This window comes from Pinus tabuliformis, chromosome 6, assembly GCF_031772625.1.
Source record: "Pinus tabuliformis cultivar Carrire ecotype Pingquan chromosome 6, CPIR1, whole genome shotgun sequence".
Lineage (NCBI taxonomy): Eukaryota > Viridiplantae > Streptophyta > Pinopsida > Pinales > Pinaceae > Pinus > Pinus tabuliformis.
The window spans coordinates 1,313,816,388-1,313,842,625 of record NC_142292.1 but is presented as its reverse complement, the minus strand read 5'-3'; the positions used below and the strand labels follow the sequence as shown (position 1 = coordinate 1,313,842,625).

Genomic DNA, 26,238 nt, shown 5'->3' with positions numbered 1-26,238 from the left:
CCTATTTTTAGGCTTACCGATTGCACATAATGAACATCCTTTAATAAAACGAGACACACTTTTAAGCATATGAGGCCAATAACAATACCTCTATAGATGTGCCACCATCTTACTTACATCGAAATGACCAGTAATAAGAGAAGTATGTACCTCTCTTATGATGTTAACTCTTTCTCTCCATGGAATACAAAGCTTGCCAAGATGGTACAACAAGTTATCATGCAAATGATAATCCAATTCCTCTATTTGGTTATCTTGACTCAATCTTGCGTAAACATTTTGAAAGTCATTATCTAATGCATAGTTCTCAATATAAATTTCACGTAAAACAAAATTATGCTTGAGTAAAGTAGATGCACTAAAAATAGGCCTAGAAAGCATATCAACAACTTTATTGTAGATACCTTTCTTATACCTAATTACCAAGTGGAATTGTTGAATAAAACCCATCCATTGGAAGTGCCTTGATTGATGCAACTTTGATTGTGATTGCAAGTATTGCAATGGTTGATGATCAATGTGAATGACTGTTTCCTTACCCATCAAGAAGTGTTTCCATTTTTTCACACTTTGCTCCAATGCATACAATTCCTTGTCATATGTAGGATAGTTAATCATTGCACCATGAAAAGTTTTCAAATGAAAATAGATAGGCTTACCATGTTGCATGAGGACTACACCAATAGTGTAGTCGCTAGCATCAGTCTGAATCTCAAATGACTGTCTCAAATCTGGAAGTGCAAGTACTGGAGCTGTATTGATCTTTTCCTTCAATGCATAAAAGGCCTTTTGTTGTTTTCCTCCCCACTGAAAAACCCTTTTCACACTTGTCAATGCATGCAAAGGAGAAACTATAGGAGAAAAATTAGCAATGAATTTCCTCCAATATTGGGCTGCTCCCAAAAAACTTCTTACCTCAGTAACTATCTTGGGCCTTGGACAATTCACAATGACATCAACCTTGGAGGGATCTATTTTCAACTCACCTCCTCCAATAATATGACCCAAGTAAACTAAAGAAGTTTTTCCAAACTTGCACTTTGACATCTTAAGATACAACTATTCTTTTTTCAAGACATCAAGTACTTTTCTTACATGCATGACATGTTCATCACGAGATTTACTGAAAATTAAGATGTCATCTAAGTAGACTATGACAAACTCATCAAGAAATGGACTCAACACATCATTCATCACATGCATGAATGTATTAGGAGCATTACATAAACCAAAAGGCATAATCAACCATTCAAACAATCCTTGTTTTGTTTTGAATGTTGTCTTCCAAATGTCACCTTCAGCTATTCTAATTTGTTAGCAGCCACTTCTTAAGTCCAGCTTAGTCAAATACTTTGCATCTTTCAATTGATCAAGTAAATCATCTATTCTAGGTAGTGGGTAATAGTTCTTTACTGTAATTTTATTCAATGCACGAAAGTCCACACACATGTGCTAGGTTCCATCCTTCTTTGGCACCAAGACAATAGGTGAACCACATGGCAAGGAAGATGGTATGATAATCCCTTTATTCAACAACTCTTGAATTTTCTTCTTAATTTCTGCGCTTTCCGTCACTGACATCCTTTACATGCCAATGTTAGGAAGAGGACAATCTTGCTGCAATTGTATCTCACGTTGGATTCCTCTCTTGGGAGGTAATCCCTTTGGTTCCTGAAACATCTCATCATATTGGTTAACTATGACAACCAATTCAAATTTCAAATTTGAATCACAACCTTTAAAAGATTCATTATCAACATCATTCTTGGATTTGATTATTAGAAGCACAAAATTCTTTCTCAAGTTCACTAGTATTTTCATGTACCCTGCATTAACAAGTGAAATATTTATTTTTTTGCTATGAGCTCTCACAATATATTCTACTCCATCTTTGAATAAATGATATTTTTTTCATGTCTATGGAAGATAAATTTTTTGTCATAAAGGTACGGGCTACCCAAAACTATGCCACAAATATCTAGCGGCACAACATCAAACTCCACTTCATTTTCTGAAATTTGCAGTAATGACGAATTTCAGTTTACACTCTCTAGTAACCTATAATTGTAAATTGTCACACATCCATCCAAGTGGATATGTTTTATGATGTGGAACGGTTTCCAAGTTTAAACTTTTGACAATGTGTTCAGAGATAAGATTGGCTTGAGAGACACTATCGAAAAGTGTATCAATCTTGTTGTGTTTTGAGATCACCCTTATGTGGAAAAGTTCTATTCTCCTATTTTCATTTGGAGTTTCATTTTGTGAGTTTGAAGAACTAATGCTAGCAATGGATTCTTTTCCTTCTAACCCCATGGCCGTGGTTTTAGTTTCATCACCAGAATCAGATCCCAAATCCTGTTGAGTGATTACAATTGTCTTTTGTTTTCCCTTGTTGTTGTTTCTCTTTGGTATCATTTTGGGATGAAGCTTCCAACAATGAGCTTCATCATGACCCTCCCTGGAAAAATGTTTGCATGTAACTTTCTCTCCTTTTTTGATAGACTCATTTTTCTTTTCCTTCCCTTTGAAAGCTTTTTCCTTTCCTTTACTCTTAAATGGATTTTTACTACCTCCTTCTGGGGTGATTTTGCCTTTTGCCTCAAGATGAGTGGCTTGCACACACACATCATATAGATTATTGGGATTGAACATTAAGATAGTATGCCTAAGGTAACTATGTAAACCCCCTATGTACTTCAGCAATGTATCCTATGATTGAAAATCTACACCTAACATCAAAGACCTTTTTTTGAATTCTTGGGTGTAATGTTGCACATTTTGACCTTTAAGTTGTCTAATGTTATGCCAATTCATGATGCCTTTCTGCATATAAGCTAGAGGTAGAATTGTCTTTTGATTGCAGCGATGAAATCATTCCAAGAAATTGATATCTTACCGTGTTTTTTAATCTCCTCTTGGGTCTTTGATTCCCACCACACTAGTGGTGCATCCTCCATTCTCAAGGAAGATATTTGAATCTTTATGTCATCCTCTTGAAGGTTTTGAATCCTGCAATAGACCTCCAACTGACGAATCCAATGATCAAGATTCTCTGCATTCATTTCACCATTATACATGGGCAACTCAAATTTAACATCAAGTTTTAAAAAAGGCGATATACCAGTGCCTTTTGAAGTATGATGATGAGTTTGCGTAAGGGTTGTGTTAGTGGAAGAGTGTGAAGATGCTTGTGAAGAAGAAGATGAAGAATATGGTGGAGAGGGTGGAGGTTTGTCTCCATTTCCATTACCTCCTTTTCCATTACCTCCTCCTGAAGAGCCTTCTCCTTTAGGACGTTTAGAACTTTCCTCTTGCAACTTGGTATTCCTCTCTTCATAGACAACCTTCACCATCTCTGTCATATCAAAGAAAGCCTTTCTAAAGGTCTTCTCATCTTCTGTCATGTTTGTAGGTTCTCCTTCATGAGACATGACCTCTGGAGTCTCAACTGCAGCTCAAGGTTGAACTGGTGTTGGAGATTGTGGCAACCTTGCTCTCCTTCCCCTTGACCCAACTTTAGGGCTTCCAACCAGCTTCCCTTCTCCTCTTTTGATTTTTAACCTTGTAAGCATGACATAAACTTGAAAATAGTTAAATCCTTCTTTCACGAATAAAACCTAGTGCTCTGATACCAAAATGATCATTTTTAGAATATTAGATTGTTGTGCTAAGATCCTCTTCATATTAGAAACAAAATTCTTTCATTGTGCTTAAGGATTCATGGATTTTTGCAAGTGAAATGATGATTTTTTATGTTAATTTGATGAGAAATTTAACATAAATAAGAGACTAAACAACAACATAAACATGTACTGAAAATCATCAAAAACACATTACAACAGGAACATGATAAAGGAGTTCAACCCTCTTGGACTACGTCTCCTTGGTCTAGCTTCCAATGCTTGGGCCTCTCTGTTATGCTATAAATTGTAAAAATATGTGTTGACAATGCTCAATTTCTTTTGAAACTTGCTCCAATCATTCCATAATACTAAAAAATGGTACCCCGACCTCTTTTTTCCCCTCATTTGGTCGAAAATTGCCTTAGTTTTGACTTATGTCAGTATTTCCACAATTTCCTCCTCCAAATCTAGCTAACTGTCAGTTAAATTCATTATCTAGAGTTAATCCTTGTAGTTCCACTAAAATTGGTGGTCTCACCAACTACCCCCCCAATGAATCTGTCTATATTGCGATTAAGGCTGAGTGGTCATATGCAAGGTGGTTAGGTCCGACGGTTAAGGCCACGGTTCTGGTCATAAACTATAGGCACTGACAACCCCATCACAATCACAATCGGCGGGAACTGAAGGGTCTTATGGTTTGTGACGACAGCATGGGCGATGTGCAATTGTGATAAGCAGTAGATCCGACAGACTATCAACTGCAGTATAACTTGTATCACATCTGGAATATATCGCAATTGATGGAGCCAAGGTAATACATGTAACAAGGCTTTACTCTGTGTGATATGCGATTGAGATATCACAATTGCAACCTAATCTTATCAGCGTCGATTCCATAACACCTCCCTTCTGCGATGTGTGATTGCAAGCATCAGATCGCAACCCTGGCTTGTTTTGGGCCGATTCTTTAACACTGACCTGCTTGCGATATGTTAGTTAAGAACCAGCCTGCAGGCGTGGTGGTAAAGCTTGGTGTTGTTGTGGGTGAGGTCATGGGTTCAACCCCGACCTCCACACATAAAATTTTATTTGACCTTTAAGAGGGCACGTGGCAGCCTTCGGGTTTGCCATGTGTCACCATCTCATTGGTCCACTTGTATAGCCTTCAAATAAATCATCCTGCCAACTCATGCCTGTACAAACGTGCCACATGGAACTTAGCCATTTGCTGATGAGACTACGGTGCCGCCTCAACTACACAGTTAGCACCAACTGGGTAGCCTAGTCAGTAGTACGGACTGCTGACTGGGCTGTCCCTTTTTTTCCAAAATTTTACCTATTTGCCAAAGTGAACATAACACGTTTCTGAAGCCATACAGTGTCTGTTTCGCGTGAAACAAGTTACAGGGGATTCAGGATGATGAGAAATATACGTTTGTTCAGGTTCCACACCAATCTAACAACTTTGATTTTTGAGCATAATTTTGAGCACCTAATCAGTGGGTATACCTTAACTGTTCCCGGAGCCATTGGAACTGTTAGATCAGTGGTGAGATCAACGACAAAGAGAGTGTCAGATGTTTAGCATGTGTGCTGCCAAGGGGTTTCAAGAAGTTTCATGAAAGCTTGTGATTCAATATTAACCATCCAGTGTTGGGGTCAAAACAAAACATTATCGCTTAATAAACCCTCATATAATTAGTTTAGCAAAAGGGTTGTGACCTACGTTATTTATCAAGTGGGCGCATAATAACAATACTCCACATAGTTGTAAAGATATTGGAATTTGATGTAAAATCTATGACCACATATTAAATATATCTATATCTATATCTATATCTATATATAATAATAATAATAATGTATGTCAGAATGTTAAGTTTCCAAACAAACGTATGTCCTCGGTGATAAATTAAAGTTTTTTCCCCTTATCTTACTGATTATTGGGCATTTAGTCTAATGGTATTTGTGCATGTTACAAAGGTCCAATCTCTAGGTTCTTCATCTTTGGACCTTTTCTCGTATTTAAAAAAGCCTTGATACCTTGAGATTTGTTATAGCCATTCTTCTCAAAGACATTGAGGAGATGAGTTTTCTCATTCCATGTGACTCTCATTCAAAACCCTTAAAGCACAAGTAACCAAGATTAAAACACTGAGCTTTTGGGTAGGATAGTGATGGGAGTCAACATGGAGATATTACTCAATGTGAGTTTTCTTATGAAAAGCTTGGTGAGAGAAAGAACCATCATCTTTCTTAGAGACAAGAATGTCAAGGAAGGGGATGCTACCATCAACCTCAAATTCCATGGTAAACTTGATGGACCTTGATTGATTATTAAGATGTTGAAGAAAAATACCTAATCTATCATGATTGTGGGGCCATAAGATGAAGAAATCATCAACAAATATTTTCCACAACTTTGGCCGAAACTGAGCTGAGGCTAAAGCCCTATATTCAAAATCTTCCATGAAGAAGTTAACTAGGACAGGAGAGAGCGAAGAACCCATCACAACACCACACATTGTTCATAGAATTCATCTTCGAAATTGAAAAGGTGGAGGTCAAGTAAACTTCAACAAGTTTGGCTATATTAGGATTAATAAGCTCAACAACTTCACTAATGTTGTTACAAAAAAGAAGGATTTTAGTTATTTAAAGAAATTTAAATTAATAATGAGTTAATTTGAAGATATTTAAGTTGATATTATTTATAACTTATAAGAAACTAGATTAATATTAATATTAATAATTATGAATATTAAAAATATTAAAAATAATAATTAAATTTTGAAGTTAAAATTGTAAATGAAATTTGATTTTATTTATAATAATCATTTTTATAATGATGAAATTATTAAAATTAAATTAAATGATTAAATATTATATAATGTTTAATAACAAGAGATTTGATCTTCTTTTGGTAGATAGAGAGTTAACATGAATCTGGTTTAATTTCCTTCTTTAAATTGGTTATATTTCACATGAATACCATGGGTTCTCTAAACATGGGGCTCAAAAACACTAGTAACTTGACCAAGTCAAATTTACCTTATTATTTTAGTTTAAAATTATTTTTGTTTGAGGTAGAGTTATTTTTTATTTTTTATTTTTTTTAAAGTAACCATGTTAATAAAAACATCTATTACTTCTATTTTTATTTTTATTTTTATGTTATTTGATCAAGTAAAATGTTTACATATAATAATAGGACAAGACATCTCTTCCATACAAAACTGGGGAGTGTCTCTTGGGCAATAACTTATTAGAAACTAGCTGAATATTAATATTAATAAACATAAATATTAAAAATATAATTATTTAATTTTAAAAATATTAATTAAATTTGAAATGAAAATTGTAAATAAAATTTAATTTAACCTATAATAATAATTAATAATTTAATATAAGTATAACTGTAATAAATATTTAGCTATATTTTTGTAATTGATATCAATTTGAATCTTTTTTAGTAGACTTGTTCAACTAATTACCACTTTTTATTGCAAACAATATGCATTTCTTATTAAAATAATAAATATTATATAGATTGAAATCTATATAATTAGATTCGAAAAACTGCAAAAATCCAATAATATATATCTCATTTTATACCATACTAAATTGATTGTACTCATGATAATTATCTGATTATTTAAATTAATGAAAATATAATAATTGTTTTTTATCATTTAAAAAAGTAGATTTAATAATATTAAATAATATATTTTTAATAATGTATAATGAGTATAATTAATATTTTAAAATAATTTTTTAACGTTTTAAAATAATATATTTTTAATATTATATAATAGATAAAATTAATAGTTTTTTATAATATATTTTTTTAACATTATATAATGGAACATATTTAATACATTTGCTCAACTAACCATAATGTATATTTAACTAATTTCTGGTAACTGAAACTCTTTAAATTAGCTAATTTTTTATAACTGATATCATTTTAAATAATTTAATTGACTTGTTCAACCATCACCCTGTAGTAAATAATTTAATTGACTTGTTCAAGCATCACCCTGTAGTGATAAGGGAAGGGCGAACAATATGCACTCTGAGTAATAAATGTGATATATCTCCACTTATGCAGCATTTATTAACGACTATGAAATGCATATCATTTTTTTCTATATATTTGGGCAGATGAAAGCCATGGATGGATGCATGAGTCTTCGATACAACGGTTTTGAGTTGGTTGCTGTAAATTATTCATACAATGGATATAATGCCAACTTCAGGACTAAAGGTTTTCTTGCTTCTGTTTGGCATGCTAGGAGTCGCAATTCATGCCTGTAAGTAGTCATTGGTGTATTTCTTTTGATATCAATTGGGTTTTGTTTATTTCCATAGGTTGTCTACCGAACCTTCTGTAATTTTCTTGCTGATGGGCTTCTGATAGTCATTCGGTTTGCTTGTTTGAATAAATCCTGTCAGAAAAAACTTGGACTAAAATCCCATGGGTACTTGTCTTTTCCTGTTTGTGCTTGGACTAAAGTCCCATGGGTACTTGTCTTTTTCTGTTGGTACTGACATATGTGTGCTTATGGATTCCTCATATTTTTTCTTGTTGGCACCAATATATATTTGCTTATGGGGTTTACCTTTTACACTTATGAATTCCTCATATTTTTTCTTGCTGGTACTAATATATATTTGCTTATGGGGTTTACCTTATTTCAACTAATAGTCTCTGCAAGTAGATCCCATGGCTTTCCAGTGTTTTCCTTCTGAGTATGTACAGATCCTGCATGCTTTTCCCTAGTTTAATCTTTTTCTTTTTGTCATTGTTGCACAGATGCACAGAATCATGGCATTGGTGTTGCTTTTGGGCAGCTTGGCTACAACCTGCCCCCTGTAAAAGAATCAATTCAGTTGATCCAAAAACTGAAGGCTGGAAATGTTAAAATCTATGGCACTAATCCAATAATCCTCAGTGCACTGGCCAACACCGGTCTTAATGTGCTCGTGAGTGTTATGAATTACGAACTTGCCAGTGTCGCGACCAGCCAGACAGCCGCAGATCAATGGGTCAGCAAAAATATTGTGTCTTTTCCTGCAACCAAGATCAACATAGTCCTGGTGGGGAATGAGGTTTTGACAGACTATTCCAACAAACAGGCCTGGTACGAACTTGTGCCTGCTATGCAAAATATCTGGCGAGCTCTGGTTAAATATAATCTGGAGCATATCAAGGTGGGAACCCCATTGGCTATGGATATGCTAGCCCCTTCATTTCCTATAAGAGCATTCCCCCCATCCTCTGCTGCTTTTAGGGATGATATTGCACAAACTGTGATGAAACCAATGCTGGAGTTTCTGAGCAAAACAGAGTCCTACTTTTTTATGGATGTGTATCCTTACTTTCCTTATTTATTTGATCCCGAACAAGTACCTTTGGAATATGCAAATTTTGGGCCTCATAACCTAAAGTTCACCGACCCCAATGGCCTTGTGTATACCAATATGCTGGACCAGCAGCTTGATGCAGCTGTAGCTGCAATGAGCAAATTGGGTTATGATGATATTAAGTTGGCCATAGCTGAAACTGGTTGGCCCAATAACGGTGACCTTAGTCAGTTGGGTGCCAACATCAATTATGCAGCCCTTTATAACCGGAGGATTATCAGGAGAATGCTTGCAAACCCTCCCCCAGGAACCCCTCGCAGGCCCCATCAGTTCATCCCCACATACCTTTTTGAGCTGTATGATGAGGGTCAAAAGCCTGGACCCGGAACTGAGAGGCATTGGGGATTTGCCTATCCAGATGGAACCTTGATGTATGAGATTGATCTCACTGGGAAGCTCCGGGATTCTGACTACAAGCCTCTCCCTCCTCCTCCTCCACCCTACAAGGGAAAATTGTGGTGTGTTGCAGATCCTAAAGCAGATCCTTCTTCCTTGGCGTCCGCTCTTAATTCTGCTTGCATTCAGGGAGACAACACCTGCGGTGCCATCCAGCCAGGGAATTCTTGCTATCAGCCTAACACGCTGACTGCTCATGCATCCTATGCATTCAACAGTAATTGGCAGCAACTCAAGAACGTTTATTCCGGTTGTGACTTCAATAAAACTGCAAAACTTGTCACCAAGGACCCAAGTAAGTAAAATTATTCATCTGTATCTTTATCCATGTCATGTTTTGCTGCTGCTTGCTTGTTTATTTAGTGGTGTAGATATAGTTTTTTTTTTCGAGGAAGTGGTAATTCAGAATTCGGCCCTGCGGTTCTAGGGATTTGAATTTTGATCTTCTGCTTACATAATATTTCTCAAATCTCTTTATTTACACATTATTTCATATTTACATAATACTTCATATCACACCAGCTTACTTACAGATATAGATTTATTATCAAGTGAAAATTTTCTGTTATTTTTTATGTTCCAGGTTATGGAAGTTGCACATACACATTCGTAGACTGTGTGCAGAAGAATGTGCTTTGTTGAGACACTTTGCCTCGTTGAAATGCTGATGGTAGTAATATTTGCCTCAGTTTTTGTGGTGGTTCAAAAGATGATCCTAACGGATCTTGTCACGTAGCATGCCTGTAATTCATAGCAGGGAGTCTTTCATATGTATCAATCAGTTCATAGATCCTTTTTTCTGGGGATCTCAATGTCTGTTATTCTATTCTCTCTGCATGATTTAATGAATAATAAATACTTTTGAAGTTTCGCCATCCATGATACGTGTAAAAATTTCTATGTTGCCTTGTGATGATTTTGCGCGCTGGATCTCGTTATCTTTGTTTTGAGTTTACCTTTTTTTAAGCAGGATTCAAACAGATAATATATTTTTATCATTCATTCTTTTATTTGTGTTGCTTCAATAATAATAATAACCCGTTTTCATTTTATTATTATTTTTTAATTAAATTAAATATTAATAAATTAATTAAATATAAATTTTGATTTTAAATTATTGAGTAAATAATTATTTCATTTTAATAAAATTATAATTATAATTTATTAATGTAAAAGTGTACTTAATTTCTATTTGGATTAAGGCAGTTGCTATTTGATAACACATACAAGCCTTTTTTTGGGTAACCTTAACCCTAATTAATTTGTATATTTTATATTTTTCTTTAAAAAGTGTTTTTGTTTTTATAATATAATTTATAAGTATTTTTAGTGATTAAAAAGCTTGAAATTTGTCATTAGTGAAAGTAAGTATTTGATAGCACATACAAGCCTTTTTTTTTTGGGTAACCTTAACCCTAATTAATTTGTATATTTTATATTTTTCTTTAAAAAGTGTTTTTGTTTTATAATATAATTTATAAGTATTTTTAGTGATTAAAAAGCTTGAAATTTGTCATTAGTGAAAGTATTTATTTTCACTAATGTAAATGCAAATCAAATTTGCCTGATGGTTAAAAAGTTTGTAATTTTTGATAAAAACAAATTTAGATCAGAAGAATTCTATTTATTCTCTCGTAATTGAAATTCTGGTAATTCATAAATTAAGTTAATAAACTTAAACTTAAGAATTATTAATATTTTTCTAATTAATTTTATTAATTTAAAAATATTTAAAATATTATAATAATATTTATTTATTTTTATAATAATAATAATAAAATAGGAGATGATAGACTTCCTAAATTAGTTTTAAATTCCAACCAAAACCATCTAAGGCTCAAAGGAGGTTGGTATAAAGACATTAAGGTCTGGTTAAACCATTAGGAAAAATTAAGATATTATAAGGAGGTCATCAACCCCACCCTTGAAGATCCAAAGTATCTCTATGTTTTAACTAGCTCAAAGAATAAAATTAATATAGCCAAGATTAGAATGAATTCTCATGAGAGGATGAAAATCACTTCCTCGAGGATCAACATCACTTCCTCTTAGAGTGAACTCTCATGGGAGAGGATGAAAATCAAAATCACTTCCTCTTTAGAGTGAACTCTCATGGGAGAGGATGAAAATCACTTCCTTGAGGATCAAAATCACTTCCTCTTAGAGTTAGATCTTTGTTGCAATACTAATCTTAATCTTTGTTGCAATACTGACCTTCCTAGTCTTGAGACTTCTCTCCAAGCTTTTTGAGCATAAGAATAAAACCTTAAATCAAACTAAATAATTTGTTTCTTTAGGTCCAATAGACCAAAATTTGGTTTCAGTTAACGTTTACCACCACCATCATCATCAATATTTATTTATATTATTTTAATATAATTATAATTATAATTTATTAATGTAAAATGTTTTATTAAATTTATAATTCATTAATCTAAAAGTGTAACTAGTTTCTATTTCGATTAAGGCCATTGCTATTTTATAGCACACCTAAGGCTTTTTATTGGTAACCTTAACCATAATTAACTTGTATATTTTATACAAGTTTTTTATATTCCTTAAAAATGGTATTTTTGTTTTACTATATAATTTATTAGAAGTATTTTTTTAAGTGATTAATAAGTATTTTTTTTAGTGATTATAAAGTTTGTAAAATTTTTAGTGAGTAAAAGTTTATTTGTTTTCAGTAATGTAATTGCAAATCTTTGTGATGGTTAAGAAGTTTGTAATTTTTGATAAAATTATTTAGATGAGAAGAATTATATTCATTCGTAATGTAGTAATTGCAATTTTGGTAATTGTGTCAATAAATTAGGTTAATAAACTTAAACTTAAAAATTATTAATATTTTTTTCACTAATTATATTAATTTAAAAATATTTAAAATATAATAATAATAATTATTTATTTTTATATCGTGTTTAATATTTATTTATATCATTTTTTTTTTATGGAATAAAGACATTTCAAAGTTTAGTTTTTTTTAAAATTGGATCAAGACATTTCAAAGTTTAGCTTTAAATAAAGAAGTTTTTTATTGAATTAATGTAATAAATAAAATTATTTTTTTATAGCTCTTTATTTTTTAACAAATAAAGAATTGTGTTTTTTTTTGGGGGTAAGTTTCTACTCATGGTTAGGTTCATGAAAATAAAAAGATTTATATTAAAACATAATATTTTAAGAATTGTATATATAAGTAGAATTTTTCTAGATAAATCATAAAAAGATTTTCAAACTTCTACTAAGGCTCATCATTAGGATTTAATTATTTATTGATAATTTTTATTTAAGGATGTAGAAATTTCCCATTGTAGATCACGTAATGCAATGTACTAAAGCAAAACACTTGATCTACTTCTACAACAATTTAGGGAAAGCTTAATCGAACATGAGCAACATCAACCATGAACAGATATAACTGATAATGAGAAGTAATCAACCATAATATAGAAGATATATCACTGGGAAGCTTAATCGAACATGAGCAACATCAAGCATGAACAGATATAACTGAGAATGAGAAGTAATCAACCATAAAGCACCGGCCTAAAACCCCAACTTTGCATTATTATACAAGTGGAAATCTTGTTCAAGTTACAAAAAGAATTAGCTCTCAAGCTATCATGATCTCTTTGCACTCAAACAGTACAACTCACAGACTCAATAGACAGAATATATCTTCCTCAAGCCTTGCAAGCCTCCTATTTCCTTGTGTAGTTTTGATTGGGGTCCAATGATATCACATATGTGAATTGGCCTCATCACACTCATTGTAACCTCAGGTCCAATTGCATACTCCATAAGGAATAATATTCCTTCTGCATGCAAGGAATATTCACCAAGGAATATCCTAGCAACGGATAGTACACTATCCCTCCATCTGATCTCAACTGGGTCTTTGACTAAACTGACATGCATGAGTTATGCATGAGTGAATACTCAGTTATCTAAAATACAATAGTTACATGCATGCAAGCATTAACTAACTGAACTCTCATTAATTTAACAAACTGTTAAATGAATCTAACTAGACTTGACTAAGTTAAACTAAGTCAACTAATCACAACTCAATATAACAACTCATCCTTATCTCTTTAACTGAAAGTTAAATTCCTCAATTAATGGAGAAACTGTTGCATGTCCTTACATAGACTTCAAATTTGGTTTTCCTTAACTAATTAACTCAAGGTGAATTAATTAATTAATTTCCAAACTGCTATCGATATCAAATTCGAATTTTACTTCCTATGTTTAGTCCAGGGACTAACTAAAATAAGAAGGGATTCCGAAATGCTATTTTTAGAAAAGTTATTTTTAACACTTTCACTTTTCACCCATTGTAGCTAAGATCTCTAATGGCTGAACTGCTATTTATAGCCTGGCTATTTATAGCAGTGCTATTTTTAGAAATTTCTATTTTTAGCATTTTTTGTTGTACACTTTTCAACACTCCCTCTCAACAAGAAAGGGATTATCAACAACCTTGATCTTGTCTCTGTGGAACTCGAACTTGCATTTTAACAATGCCTTAGTCAAAATATATGCATCCTGCTCCTCGGTTGAAACATATTGCAACGTCATGATCCTCTTGACCACACAGTCTCTTAGATGATGGTAATGGATATTTATATGCTTCGACCTATCATGAAACACTGGATTCTCAGAGATTTTTATGCAACTTTGATTATCACAGTATATCACTGTAGGATCCATTGTCTGACCAAACAATCCCACTAGAATCTTTCGCATCCAAATGGCCTCACATGCTGCCTGACTCGCAGCCATGTATTCAGCCTCAGCTGAGCTAAGTGCAACTGATCTTTGTTTCCTACTATACCAAGAAACTATAGTTGAACCAAGGTTGAAGATTCCTCCAGAAGTGCTCTTCTGGTCTGATGGACTACCTACCCAATCCGCATCTGTGAAGCCTTGCGGCTTCACTTCCTCTGTCCGTCTATACCATAATCCGTACTGTGTAGTGCCTCTGAGATATCTCAGCACATGCTTCATTGCCTTCCAAAACAGCTTGGTAGGCTGAACCATAGCTTGACTCAGCTAGTTCATCGCAAAGCACAAGTTGGGTCGTGTGTTCACCACATACATGAATGAACCCACCAGATGCCGATAAACAGTAGAAGCCACTACCTCACCTGAAGTAGCATCCTCCTTCCTCCAGTTCCCAGCTAGAGGAGTCTACATGGGCTTGCACTTCTCCATGTGGAAGTGCTTGAGTATCTCATTTTCATACTTGCCTTGAGACACAAATACTTCCCCATCTTTCTACCACACTTCCATGCCTAGAAAGTAGTGCATGAGGCCCATGTCCTTCATCTCAAACTCTCTTGCAAGGTCCTCCTTGCAAGACTGTATCAGCTGCGCATCACCTGTCAAAATCAAATCATCAACATAAAGCAAAATAATCAAGGGCTTACCTTCTACATGATGTGGTATAGGTTCACATCTGCTTCACTCTTAGTGAAGCCCAACCCAGTGAAATAGCTGTTGATCTTGGTATACCAAACACGGGGTGTTTGCTTTAGCCCATACAGTGCTCGCTTGAGTCGGCAAACATGCGACTAGCGATCAAAGGTCTCAAATCCTTTGGGCTACTCAATGTATACCTCTTCCTCAATATTCCCATTAAGGAATGTTGTCTTCACATCCATCTGATGGATCTTCCAACCCATCTGAGCTTATAGAGCTATCATCGATCTGATAGATGAGTACCTTGCTATAGGAGCAAACGTCTCATCGTAGTCAATCCCCTCAACCTATGAGAAACCTTGGGCAACAAACCTTGCCTTGTGTTTCTCAACACTGCCATTAGCTGCCTGCTTTACCTTATAAAGCCATCGGGAGCTAACCACTGATTTGTTCGCAGGTCTAGGGACAATATCCCACACACCGTTTCGCATGATAGAATCATACTCTTCTACCATTGCATCAATCCATATTGGCTGCTGCACTGCCTCTTGAAAAAAAGAAGGTTCGGTCGCTACACACTCCCCAACTAGGGCCATGTAGCTAGTGTATCTCTCTGGAGATCTCCTTTGTCTGCGATGAGAGGATGGCTGCCTCACATTCTCTCTCACATCTTGCATCAATATGTTAGCTTCCCATGAGCATTTTTGCCTGTCTCTAGAAGACACTCTAGGAGTGGTGGTCTCCACTACTGAATCCTCTGCATGTGGCTGATCCACGTCATCAGGAGGTTCCTCCTCCTTTGGAACTAAAAGTTCCTCATAACCATGCAACTTGAGCTCCCCCTCAAGTGACATTTGCATGCCTCTCTACTCGTCGAACTTTAGATCCTTGCACACTACGGTCTTCTGACTGGCAGGAAGAAACAAATGATAGTTGTGTGGTGTATTTGTGTACCCCACAAGTATCCCCAACTCAGCTGTTGGGTCTAGCTTCTTCTGAGCATCTTTGGTCACATGACAAAAAACTGGTGATCCAAAGATGCGGAAGTGACTCACATCTAGTCGCTTCCCTGAAAAAGCCTCCATAGGTGTCTTCATCCCCAAAACACAATGAGGACTTCTGTTCTGAAGGTACACTATTTTATTGCATGCCTAAGCCCACAGATGAAGTGGTAGGCTTTGGTCATACAACATTGCTTGAGCTGCTCCCACAATAGATCTGTTCTTCCTTTTGGCCACCCCATTCTATTGTGGGTTATGGGGTGCCATCAGTTCCTGTTTAATTCCTTCTGTAGCACAGAAGTCTTTAAATTGCTAGGAAACATACTCTCCACCATTGTCGCTATGCAAGGCTTTTACTTTCTTCCCAGATTCTTTCTCTGTCGAGGCTTTAAACTCACAAAACCTCAAGAAGGTTTGATCCTTCTTTTGCATAAAGTAGATCCAACATCTACAAGAAAAATCATCAATGAAAATATCATAGTACCTTTGCTTAGCGGTGGAGGCTGTAGAGAATGGTCCACATACATCTGAGTGAACTCGCTCCAGGATTGCTCTAGCTCTACTATCCTGATCCTGAAAGGAAGCTTTCACATACTTACCCAAGGTGCATCCTTTGCATGTATCTGTTTGCTCTAGTTTTCCATTGGGTAAGCGGTAGAAATTTGGTGCATGATCTTTAGGGCCTCGTGATGCAAGTGGCCTAGTCTCTTATGCCATAGCTCGCCAACATCTTGGCTTTGCACCACCTCTGCTTTGGAACTCAGTGCAACACAATCATCTACCTCTAGCTTGTAGAGATTCTTTACTCGAATCCCTATTCGCTTGGTCTATCCGGTGCCGATATGCCTGAGGAACACTTTTCCTTTACTAAATACTACATCATAGCCTTTATCTTCTAGCACAACAATAGACACAAGATTATTTTTCAAACCTGGTACATATTTCATAGTAGATAGTGTAAGAGGAGCACCATGCTCCCTCTGAAACACAACTGTACGTTCACCTGAGATAGTATTTTCCATCATCGCCCATCTCGATCCACATTTGGAGATCCTTCTCCTCCAATGTACTGAAAAGATTCTTGTCACCTGACATGTGGAAAGAAGCTCCACTGTCCAGGTACCAAACACATCCCACCATGGATGAAACCATGCATGTGATAAGTGAGAAATCCAGCTCAAATTGTGAAGCTAGTGCATCACCATCAAATCTCTTTGAGGAACCCTTCTTGGATTTCTTCTGTGGAAAATCCATAGCATAATGGTCCACTTCATGACAGTGAAAGATTCACACCTTTGACTTGTCAACCTTCTTCCCACCATGAGAAGATTTGGATTAGGATGCCTTCCCTTTCCCTTTCTTAGCTTTACTCGCTAAAGCTAGATTTTCTTCATCATCTTGTTTTGATGAAGATCCATCCCTGGTGCTCTGCCTTATCTCCTCTTGCATCAGATCCGACCAAAGTCATTCCCACTCTGGCAGTTTCTCTCTTCCATTAACCAATTCCTGGTAGCTATGCTAGCTCTTTGGAAGACCAAGGAGTGCTAGACTCACCATATCGTCATCAGTAGTCATGACCCCTACACTTGCAAGCTCATCCCTGCAGGTGGTGAGCTTGTTCAGGAATGTAGAGATTTTGTCACCCTTTTCGCACTTGATCTTGCGAAGTTTGTCCTTTAGCGCTAGCTTCCTCTGATCATTGTTATTATGATAAAGATCTTTCAATGTTTTCAACATCGAAAATGGAGTCTCCTTCCCAAGGAGGCTCGAGACAATGTGATCTCGAACTCCCTCCAGGAGGATTCTCCTTGCTCTAGCCACAAACTTTTTCCATTCCACCAGTTGAGTAGCATCAGTTGGCTTCTGGACTTCTTGATCAATGAATTCCTTTAGACCGTTATCTTCCAATACTGCCTCCATGCGATCCTTCAAGGCTATATAATTTGAACTACCATCAAGGGCATATTTGAGTCTCAAACCACTGAAGGTGAAATAGATGTGATAAGAACTCAACTCAATATTCAAAAACCAAACTTCGTACTTCTCCTGCTTGTATACTGTTCTTCCTTGATCACCTTTGCTCTGATACCATGTAGAAATTTCCCACTGTAGATCACCTGGTAATGCAATGTACTAAAGAAAAATACTTGATCTACTTCTACAACAATGTAGCGGAAGCTTAATTGAACATGAGCAACATCAAGCATGAACAGATATAACTGAGAATGAGAAGTAATCAACCATAACACATAAGATATATCACTAGGGAAAGCACTAGCCTAAAACCCCAACTTTGTATTATCATACAAGTGGAAATCTTGTTCAAGTTACAAAAAGAATTAGCTCTCGAGCTATCATGATCTCTCTGCACTCAAAAAATATAGCTCACAGATTCAATAGACATAGAATATATCTTTCTCAAGCCCTCCAAGCCTCCTATTTCATTGTGTAGTTTTGATTGGGGTCCAATGATATCACATGTGTGAATTGGCCTCATCACACTCACTGTAACCTCAGGTCCAACTGTGCAATCCATAAGGAATAATATTCCTTCTACATGCAAGGAACATTCACCATGGAATATCCTGGCAACTGATAGTACATTGTCCCTCCATCTAATCTCAACTGGGTCTTTGACTAAAGTGACATGTATGAGTTATCCATGAGTGAATACTCATTTATCTGAAATATAGTAGTTACATGCATGCATGCAAGCATTAACTAACTAAACTCTCATTAATTTAACAAATTGTTAAATTAATCTAACTGGACTTGACAAAGTTAAATTATGTCAACTGATTACAACTCAATATTACAACTCATCCTTATCTCTTTAACTGAAGGTTAAATTCCTCAATTAATGGAGAAACTGTTGCATGTCCTCAAATAGACTTCAATTTTGATTTTCCTTAACTAATTAACTGAAGATGAATTAATTAATTAATTTCCAAACTGTTGTTGATATCAAATTTGAATTTTACTTCCTATGTTTTGTCCAAGGACTGACTAAAATAAGAAGGCATCCTGAAATTCTATTTTTAGAAAAGCTATTTTTAGCATTTTCATTTTTCACCCATTGTAGCTAAGATCTCCAACAGCTGAACTGCTATTTATAGCAGTGCTATTTTTAGAAATTTCTATTTTTAGCATTTCTTGTTGCACACTTTTCAACAAAGGAAACATCTAGAATTAGTTACAACAATTATTATCATCTTAGTAACATAGAAATTATAAATAGATTAAAAACACAGAAGGGAGCTTAGAAAATAATAATATTCCTATAAATATTATTTTGATATAATAGAAAATATAAGTTAAAATAATAAATATTATAAAAGAAACTAAAAATAGAAGTTACGAAAGTTCTAAATAAATAATAAAAATAATATTCAAATTCAAGATTCTGTGATCCATATCTTGAATATTTGAAACATTTTTGGTAGAAATCACATTATAAAAGTTTGGTCGACGTGTTTCCTATTGATGAACCAGTTTCCTCATGATGAACCACATAGGTTGGTTTCCATTGAAAATGTTTCAAATATTCAATAATAATAATAATAATAACAACAAAAACAACAACAACAACAACAATAAAAATAACAATAATTAAATAATCAAAATAAATATAGAGAAGGAAACCAAGGCTAGGAGATTAAAAAGGAAGGAGCCCAGGAATAGATGGAAGGGACCCACAAACTATTGATCTTCCATCCATTGCCCCTATTTAGAGTATTAGATATTTTTTCTATCTTGATGGATTCCCTTAATTTACATTGATGGAAATGATAACTCCTAGCAAGGACCTTGGAATCCTATAAATAAATGTGTTGTTTTGTCTTCTCCGCATGTTCAGCCAAAGCATAGGAGTTAGTCCTACAATATCTAAGGACATTTGCGAGCTCTTGAATCCTCTGATATATGGAATGACCAATCTCTCCAATGTATGGGGTTCCAGAGGAACATGGAATAAAATAAACACCCTTCATGTTTTTAGGATCCACAGGGTCTTTGACAGATCTTAAAGAGCTATGAATGGTTTTTAAGGGTATAAAGGTCAAAAAAACCTTACACGCAGGACTTTTTCATTCATTCATTTTCATCAAAAGAAGGTTACAACCAGAGTCAAGACGTTTAGTGGTCTCAACCTGCCCATTGGGAAACTAGGTTTGTTGGTCACCAAACAACATTATATGCCATCTAAAAACAAAATATTTTAAGTATGTCTAAAGATGTCTTGTAAGACTGAATGTTTGGAAACCATATACATCCTAAATATCTATTGCGAATAAACCTAATCAACTTATACATCATAGAAAATTAAACAAAAACAAGTGCAGTCATAAACAGTAAAAATACTAATCATCATAGGGCTCCATAAGAGTTGGGTCCTTTGCACTTGAACACGGTAATTTAGAATGAGGAAGACACAAAATGTGTTTTTCAATGCAATTGAGATGGACATTCTACTGCTGAATTTGAAGAGATGAAATTCTTTCTAAATTTCCTGAAATCCTGGATCAAATTTGATAGAGCCTTCTGGAGAGGTCATCAGAGCCTTGGCCACAATAATTTTCATCAACAAGTAGAGGTGAAAAAATTTCTTATATTGGGTGGTACGACCTCTAGAATGTCTCAGGTTTAGAACTAAGTCATATAAGTCTTCCACCCGAACTTCAACTTTTGCCCGTTGATTCAATTAAGCTTCCCAATTAGAAATCAATTATCGAACTTGAGTTGGGGTATCTGTTTCATAAGCCTAGGATGCATCTCAGACAGTCTAATGTAACAGCCATGGTGAAAATTCCATGTAATAAAGTTAAAAACAATAACCATGAATGAATGAGACACTTATTCCAAGTTGAAGCTAAATGTTGGGCAAGACATCCTAGGGGTGTTCATCTGGTTGTTTATGGCTAAGGAAATTGGCAAAGGCAATGGCTAAGGCATTAAAAGGCATTTTGGCACAATTATTTATGAAAATAATGGAAATTACGAGAAAAAGAAGGTGAAATGTCATGAGTTGCATGTGAGTAGGAAAATGAAGGAAAATAATGGAAAATGAAGAAAATAGAAGCCTCGTTCATAAAACGGCTTCTGAGGATCAGTTTGTAACCTTTGGACAGTTCAGTTTTGGAGCTCTCTCTCATTATTCTCTATCTCGTACTCTTGGACATCTAGAGTTTTATTAAAGCACTCTTGGAGGGTGTGGCATACTCGGAGTCTTAGAGTAAGAAGGCAAAGAAAGAGAAAGAAAGTGCAAGAAGACATAGACATCAGTAGCTACATCATATTTACTTGCAGGTACTGAGTTGCATGTATGATTTATTCACGAGTTTTGGAATGCATGTCATATGCATGTGGTTTCTTCGTTGTGATCTGTCATTGGCATGGGGGATTGCCTGGATCGACCTTGGGTTTCCTAGCCTTGCAATTTCCTAGATAGCCATGGTGATTGTGGGCTTGCTTTCATTGTTTTGTTTTGGTTGGTTCTCATGTTTCCTTAGCTTGGGTTGAGTTATTAGTACTGGAAGCCCTGGTTGAACAAATGCTCTGGAAGCCTTGTAATAGCTTGGGTTGAGTTATTCCTCGAAGCCCTGATTGGGAAAACACTCTGCAAGCCCTTGGTGGGTTGAGTTACTAGTCCTGGAAGCCTTGGTTGGACAAATGATTTGGAAGCCTTGCATAAGTTGTGGGTTGAGTTACTAGTACTAGAAGCCTTGGTTGGACCAATGCTCTGAAAGCCCTGTATAAGCTGTGGGTTGAGTTACTAGTTCTAGAAGCCTTGGTTGGAAAAACGCTTTTGAAGCCCTCGAAGGCTTGGATGGAGAACAATATGAGGATGTTTTTGGTGATGTTCGATCGCGAGGTGGAATCATTGTTTGATGGGTTGAGGTGGATGGCCTTCGAAAGCCCCGGATGATTTTTGATTGATGTGTTCTATGATATCCCACATTCATGCTTGGAATATGGTACAAGGGGTGAATGGCTGAAGAGGGATTTTGTTCAACCATTCTACGGTTGGTTGGAACGCGATGGTCTCACCTCCGGTTGGTTCATTGCATTCATTAATGAGAAATCCATTCCCTTGATTTTCATGTCTAAAGGTACTGATGTATTTACGGATTTGATGGATGATATGTTTATTGTATTTCTGTTCCTATTATTCTAGTCATATGCACATTTTATGACAACAGTTATGTATCACTCTTAGCATTTTTTTACTTGTATGTGAATGGATAACGTGTCTATGACCTAATAGATGATAATGCAACAAATGGCATGAGGGAACAATGGTTCATATTGATTATCAGATAAGTATGAGATCCCTACACGTAATTATGTTGTATACACCTATAGGTTACACATCGATGATATGTTTGATGAAATGCCTGCAAGGGCTAGTAGGGATCCAGTCAAGGTATTGAGCAAGTATTTTCTTTAGTACTTTCATTTCCATGTTACTTTACTAATTTGAAGAGATGGATAAATTTTGGGAAGTGTCCTGGGCTTTGAGCCTGAGAAAGTGGCTTAAATATCAGGGTTGCTGGCTCAACATTGGAAATTTTGGTCCACAATCGTTGGCAGGCAGGCATGTGAGAGCGAATTTAGATTGGTAGTCACTCCCTTGCCCATAGCACGAGAGTGACTATGGCCTAAGAGAACTAAAACAATAGTGGGACCTAGGGATAGGCTATTTGAGTGGTCGACTTGTCCTTTAAGGGTTCTGGTGATGATGTTGGATGTTTGTATGGTGTGTTTCCATCGGTTACACTTCCTTAATGTCACTTAGGAGGTCGAATCATATCATAGTGGCCTCTCCTCACATGTTTACCCCAACTTGCATGTTGTTTGGGTAGATGTGGGAGGAGGGTGTTATAGAGTGGTATCATAGTATGGCTCACCTCTCGAATGGGGTGGGTTATGTGTTGGTCATGCATGCATGTCAATTGCATGTGTGTCTCTTACACTTATATACTTATTGCAATTTCTTGATGTCAGATTAGGGTTGTAGTATGGTTGTCATGGAGAGTTTGTTATTGATTTCATGAAATGTATTTGAAATGAATATGTGACTAACTGAGTATGGATTATATGTGACTTACATGTTGATTTCGTGGTACCTACTTACATCCTTGTATGTTAGGTTATGTTTTTGAATATTTTGATTACATCCATCAATATTGTAGGTTGATTACAAGAACTGATATATTATGCTCAACTACATGTGGTTATGCGTAATTGTATTTGGTTTGGCATTTCTTATGCATACTATTGGTCACACATGGCAATGTGTATAATGGAGTAATGGTTGTTTTCATGTATGATGTCATAGCATGGATTATTGATATGGCCTTGCATTAATGATTAGATCCTAGTTAGAGTGATGTTTATCTGTTGATACATTTATTGGTGTATGCCTAAATGCTATTATGATTATATGTTATACATGTATCACGCCGATTTGGTAATCTTGCAAATAAGTATCCTCCCCAAGCTATACTAAGGTACGCTGGTTTATTGTGATTTGGTTTATTTGACATATTATGCATTGCAAGAAGAAATATCAAATGGCTAACAATATGGTTGACTATAGAGATTCTCGCTATGAATCCAAAGAGCAATATGGTGTTGTGAATCCCTCTGACTTGGCAGTTACATTTAGAAGTTTAAAGGAAGAGATAAGGAGTTGTAAGGAAGATAATGACAGAATCTTATAGTCACAGGAAAAGTTAGCAATGCCATAGAGTACAGATAACAAGGAGAATGTTGCACCACCTAAGAGGTTCAATGCATCAGATAGAGGACAGGGACATCGAGATGAAGAGAAGAAAAAGGATGGAAGTTGGAAGCCCATAGAGTGTTGGACTTGTGGCAAAGATCATTGTAGGAAGGATTGTCTTCAGAATCAGGGTGGTAGACCCTAGATATACAGTGCACAAGAGGCGCAGACTATTGGAGATGTTGGCCAGAGTATTTGTTGTATCTATGCACCCATGGACAACATGGAGGCAGAACATCAGGAATCTATCATTGAGATGGACAGTAAGCTTAGTGATCAAGTTATTTATATTTTGATTGACCCTGGATCTAATTATAGCTATGTTCATCTTGACTTGGTGGATAAGTGTGGTTTGAGTAAGGAATTGCATGTAGGTTCTTGGTTAGTGCAGTTAGCTACAAGTACAAAAAAGCGAGTTCATCATTGTGTAAGAACTTGTGCGTTTTACTTAAATGGTATGCCTACAGTAGCACATTTGAATGTATTACCATTGGGTTCATACATTATATTATTATGCATGGATTGGTTGTATATACATAGAACCAAGGTTTCCTGCTATGACAAAGCTATTGAGTGCGTTGACGACAATGGAGAACCAAGAGTCTTGCAAGGTAAGAATAAAGCCACATTAGTTAGGATGGTGAAAACTATGCAAGAAAAGCATAGCAGCAGGAAAGGGTGCAAGATATTTGGAGTACACATTTCTAGTGATAAGGGTAAGGTGGTTGAGGATGTAGATGTGTTGAATAGATACCCAGTGTTGCAATAGTTCAGGTATGTATTTCCTAAGGATATTATAGAGTTACCACCTCATAGGGAGTTAGACATTTCTATTGAGTTATTGCCGGGGGAAACTCCAACATTGAAAGAACCTTACATGATGAGCACACTTGAGTTGGTTGAGTTAAAGATGCAACTGAAGGAAATGTTGGACAAGGGTACATTAGGCCATGTGTATTTATTTGGGGTGCATCGCTCTTGTTTGTTAGGAAGAAGGATGGTATCCTATGATTATGCATTGATTATAGACAATTGATAAAAGCTACCATTAAGAACAGATATCCTTTGCCGAGGATTGATGACTTGTTCAATTAGTTGAAGGGAGCAACAATGTTCTCGAAGATTGAATTAAGATCCAAATACCATCAGGTACACATCAAAGAGGAGGACATTTACAAGAGCGCGTTCAGGACTAGGTATGGGCATTATGAGTTTGTTTTTGTTCCATTTGGCTTAATGAATGCTCCAACTATATTCATGTGTTTGATGAATAATGTGTTGCGTCAATATTTGGATACGTTTTTCATTGTGTTCATTGAAGATATACTAGTATATTCTAAAATGAGAAAGAGAATGCCAAGCACCTAGAAATAATGTTGAGGTTGTTGAGAGAGTATCAGTTTTATACTAAGCTCAAAAAATTAGTTTCTTTCAGACTGAGGTACTCTACTTAGGACATGTTGCCTCGGTTAATCCTTATAGTCTCCTAGGTTGAAAAGGAAATCGAGAAGGGTAACCTCAAACCACTTCAGCTTAGTAGCTAGCCCTACTGAGCATGAGAGAGATCTCTCTAAGTCTCTTATCATTGATATGAACTTAAAGCAAATGAATTTTATGCTAGATATGTGTTTTTGTTTGTATTTTTGTGAAACTTTGGTTTTTAGGATTTGTTGAACTTAGGGTTTGGAGCCACAAGTAGGTCTAGGCTATGGGAGTGTAGGAGAAAACATAAGAAGGAGCTAGATATCAGAAGCCATGGTGTAATTTGAGTATTTTTCAGTGTAGTATAGAGGATATAGTGTGGAAGAAACTAATGAGCATAAATAAACATGATTTCATTAGCTTAGGAAGACATACACATAACTATGAAAACTAGATAACAGAGCTTGAAAAAATAATAATTTTGAGTATTTTATTACAAGGCATTCATAGAAAGAAGAGATATAATGTAGATAAATATGTTTAGACCATGATAAAACAAAAATAATGAAGTACAAGCACCATGAACTCACTGGGCTAGAGTTCCTTGAAAATAGCTGCAACATGTCTCTGTATTAGCTGAAAAGATGATTACATGCAAGCTTCCTTCACAAAAAGTTCAAACCTCTTCTCCCAAGGAGAAATGATACATATAGACTCTCCTAGACCACTTTCCCACCTTCAGGAGTCGAATTCCTTGGTGGAGGAACTGACTCCAAGATTCTCTCAACCAATAGGTGAGAGTGAGAAGGTGAAACTCAAACACTTCATGGAGAGTTTGTTTAGGAGTTTTCTTCTTTTATGAGGCCTCATAAACATAAAAACACTACCTATGATGTACATTTATTCATGGCTACATCAATTATCATCGCAACTAGTTCCATTACATAGAGAATCTTGACTTTGACTATGTCAAACTAGAAACTAGAAATTCACAATTTGAAACACAAAAAAGTGCAGAAGTGCATTGATGACTTTGAGCTGATTTCGAGGTGCCCTCTAGGGGTAAAAATGAAAAAATGAGAGAATGGTCAACTAGCCCTTCAAGTCTAATTTCCAGAATAGTTTTAATTTCTAAATTTGGAGCATGGGAAGG

At 35.6% G+C, this 26,238-nt stretch overlaps 1 pseudogene; it reads left to right on the top strand.

Moving 5' to 3' along the window:
- The first annotated feature begins 7,866 nt into the window (after positions 1 to 7,866).
- On the top strand, positions 7,867 to 9,755 carry LOC149263442 (putative glucan endo-1,3-beta-glucosidase A6 pseudogene; annotated as a pseudogene).
- Positions 9,756 to 26,238: the final 16,483 nt, after the last annotated feature.